Genomic DNA, 3,928 nt, shown 5'->3' on the forward strand with positions numbered 1-3,928 from the left:
TGGGGTCAGTTTAACTTCATCTTTTTCAAACCTAATTTTAAAAAAAAAAAAAAACGTCCTTCAGAAGTGGGCAACGGGATTTCAATTCCGATGACCGACAGCTTCTTACGGGCAAACCCCACACCAAAAATAGTGCCGACAGAATCTTTAAGCTTTTTAGGAAGCTTTTTCTAAACATCTTCAAACTTCATTTTTCTGTTAAGAATATCCTTCATAAACTTTACATAGCTTGACATTTATTCTAGAGCTTCAGCAAATGAAATATTAATTGTAAGCTTCTTAAAAATTTCCAGAAATTTTGAAAATTGTTTATCCAACTTTTGTTGTCGGAGTCTCTGAGGAAATGGAGGTGGTGATTTTTCTAAATCAACTTTAAGAGGAGAAATAAGTCTCTCTAAACCTTTCGGAGCGTCCTCTTTTGTTTTTTCAATCTCTTCTCTCTCTCTACTTCAGTCTCTTTTTGAACTCTACCTTCCAATTCTCTTCCGCTTCTAAGTTGAATGACTTTTACTTGCTCTTTATTCTATTCTTTCACATTTAGTTCTGTATTACTAGGAAGTATTCCTTGGGATCTATTACTTGATGAATTTGCTATTTGTCCCAACTGATTCTCAATAGTTCTAATTGTAGCTCCTTGACTTTGTAATTAATTTCCCATTTGTAACACTACTTTCTGTATAGACAACTCCTTCTCCTTAAATTATGGATTACTGTTGAAACCTGAAGGATAAGTAAGTCTATAATTATTATTTCCTTGGTTGTTCCATTTTCCTAATAGATTTACTTGATTATTCCCTCATTGCTAATTATTACCACCCCAAGTATTATTCTAGTTAAAGTTAGGATGGTTCTTCCAACCTGGGTTATAATAATTTGAATATAGGTTATTCTGCTTCTTATTTATGACATTCAAACTTTCTAACGATGCTTGAGAATCTACCATTTGGCCTAATGAATTCTCTTCAATCATGAAAATTGGTTGAGAAAAATTCATTTCAAATTGGTCTAACTTCCTTGAGATTGCAGCAACTTGATTTGCTATCATGATAAAACTTCAGTTTCATAAACATTGGCTATTTTCTTAAGATTTACCCTTTCAGAAGGCCATTGAAAATTATTGGTAGGCATTTCTTCAATTAAAGCATGAGCGTCATTAAATGGTTTTGATATCAATGAACCACCAGCAACATCCATTGTAAAAAGTTTGAATCATTAACCAATCTGGTATAACATGGTGTTGACACTTTCTTAAGAGTTCTTTAAATCGTTCTCATGCTTCATAAATAGATTCCTTATCAAACTGACTAAAAGATGTAATATCATTTCTAAGCTTCGCAGTTTTTTATGGCAGAAAATATTTAGTAAGAAATTTCTGTGCTAAATCACTCCAAGTTTTGATAGATCCAGATGATAACGAATGTAATCATATCTAGTTTTATCCCTCAATGAGAAAGGATATACTATAAGTTTAATAACAACATCTGATACACTATCATATTTAAATGTAGCACACAATTCTAGAAATTTGGTAAGATGTAAATTTGGATCTTCAATTGGTGCTCTCCCAAACTAATTATTTGATACAATTTGAATAATAACAGGTTTAAGTTCAAATGAATTAACCACTACAGTGGTTTTTGAATACTATAAGGAAATTCATCCACCGTATGGTTTGCATAATCTCTTAAAGGTCTAAATTCTTCAACATTTTGATTATTTTGATTTGTCATTTCTTAAAATTTTACAATAATTTCTAATTTTTTAATTTTTCTAATAATTCTTTCTAATTCAAAATCGAAAGACACAAGTCCTATGAGAACTGAACTATGCATACATTACTATAAAACATATAAAATAAAATAAAATAAAAACACACAAACAAGAACTCAATATAAAGACAAAACTACAATATTCCTATATCTATAATAATTCTTAAGATTTAAATAAGACTTTGTAAGAATAAAAATTTTTGTTTTCTAAGAACTTGAAAATTTTTGTAATTTTCTGTAATTTTTCTCTTCGGCAATGGCGCCACGGTAAGTTTTTCACTATGAAATAAATTAGAATACAATTATAATAATTAAATATGGGATACTACGTAAGTATACGTATCGTTAACAAGTTATATATGATTTCTTGATTAAGCCCTGAATATCAAACTCACAGGGAGAATAACAATATGCAGTTAAGAAAACTAGAAAATTTAGATGAGAAAAAATCTACTTAACAAAATATTCTTATTTAAACTTAAGATGCTATAATAGGAATGAAAATGCGATTCTTTTTGTAATTTTAGTTTTATGTAACTAAAGTAAGAAACCAATTAACTTAACCAACTATTTGAAAAATGAAGGCTATATAAGTAACAAAAAATTTTCCTTATCATGAATCAATAATAAGTATAAAAATTATGTTGTAGAAGTATGCTAAATGTGTTGTGCCAAATAGGAGCAATTATATTCTTCACCCTTACTAGAGATGCTATAAAGAACATTGACTAATCTATAGTTTGAATAGTCTTGAAGATGGGTTAGGTAAGGAAGATACTAGCTCTCACTCTAGAGTTCCATCTTCTCCCTCCACCAGGGGGCTAACATCTTGTATCAAAAACTAAAATTATAAATCAAATTATGGGTTTTAGCCACTCTAATGTCCTCTAATTCTACACCTTTGAAAAGTTTATTTCCCTATTTATTCGCACTCAAACCGTGAACTACATTCTCATTCATGAAATCAATATGTGATTCTAACCATTTGTTGACTGAGACAATACCATCTTGGATCTTACATGTTCTCACAATAGATATTAACATCTTAATTAGCCAAATCAAGAGGTAAATTAAGTACAAGATTTCAAATCATCACAACTTCTTCCAATATTAAAGTCTAATACTTCACACAACTTCCTTTAAACACTTAATCACTTATCATTTTAAGAAAGAAAATAAAGAAAACTACTCAGAATTCATGGAGAAAACACAACCACAAATGAATTTAAAAGGAAATCATGCACACCACACTAACAAGAAATCTATATTAGAACCAAGTGTAGTCACAAAAATAAATACTTATCTCAAATCCTCTCCACTAAATATCTTGAATTTCCTTTGAATTCTCTCCCTTCACCCACAATACAGACTAACACTCAAAATAAAAAAAAAAATGAAAGTGGTCGCGGTAGCGGCGACGGTTACTTGGATGAATGATGGATGTAAAATATGATGGGTGGCTGATCTCTTCTCATGGATAATCTAAGTATTTTCATGGAAAAATCCAAGGGGTGTCTTGGTGTCTCTTCAAAAAGGTGTCTCCATTCAATGAATATTCTAGAATTTGCCTCCTCAAAAGCCAATGGAATAAATTTTCGTGTCCATGGGATATTTCCCACTTTTTTACCAAGGGTTGCTTCAAACACCTCTTAAAAAATTTGTCTAAATGCAATGAATCATCAAATAACTACTTCTAGCGCTTAAGCACGGGGTACTTGGTGCTTAGGCGTGAACCTCTGGCACTTAGACGTCAGGCCTAGGCACTTAGGCGGCCCAGTTCATTTTTGCACCAACTTTGACCCTTTTTCACTCATTTTAGCATTTTCATTCATTTGATTGTACCTGAAAGAAAAACACATAAATACCTTTCATTAAAGCGCAATATCTCAAAAATAAATGTAAAATATATATATATATATATATAAATACTATATATTTTAAGTGTATCAATGGGCAGCTGTGATGCCACCTTTACGAATTCATCAACATCGTTCAAGAACTCATTTGTGAGTCCTTTTCGTCCTGGATATAATATGTTATACATCCAAGTTCTTAAATTATGAGCATGCATTTGCAACATAGATATAAGTTTACATATCAGTCAAAGTATTGCACAAGATAAAAATGAAAGATTTGGGCGATTTAAATATGAAAATTTA

This window comes from Phalaenopsis equestris, unplaced genomic scaffold (genome assembly GCF_001263595.1).
Source record: "Phalaenopsis equestris unplaced genomic scaffold, ASM126359v1 Scaffold001245, whole genome shotgun sequence".
Lineage (NCBI taxonomy): Eukaryota > Viridiplantae > Streptophyta > Magnoliopsida > Asparagales > Orchidaceae > Phalaenopsis > Phalaenopsis equestris.